Raw genomic sequence first — 219 nt, forward strand, 5'->3', positions numbered from 1 at the left:
GAAAGAACATAGCTTATTCAATAAAAACAGCACACAAGACTGATTTGGTAAACTTTGCTCATAAGACAATCACAGCTTTCACAGACATAAGACATGTTTTCTAATGTATGCTAATGCAAATAGAACAAATTCCATGTTCTTTGGCATTACAAACCATTCATTCCCATTTCTGCATTCCTATCCATCTAATGGGCTTAGGGGTCACCCACGATTTTTTTA

General features: G+C 35.2%; 1 protein-coding gene across 1 annotated transcript in view; it reads right to left on the reverse strand.

Moving 5' to 3' along the window:
- LOC119592663 overlaps nucleotides 1–219 on the reverse strand; it is a gene marked incomplete in the record, with an annotated part of 12,577 nt that overhangs the window by 10,784 nt on the left and 1,574 nt on the right.

Source organism: Penaeus monodon, chromosome 30 (genome assembly GCF_015228065.2).
Source record: "Penaeus monodon isolate SGIC_2016 chromosome 30, NSTDA_Pmon_1, whole genome shotgun sequence".
Lineage (NCBI taxonomy): Eukaryota > Metazoa > Arthropoda > Malacostraca > Decapoda > Penaeidae > Penaeus > Penaeus monodon.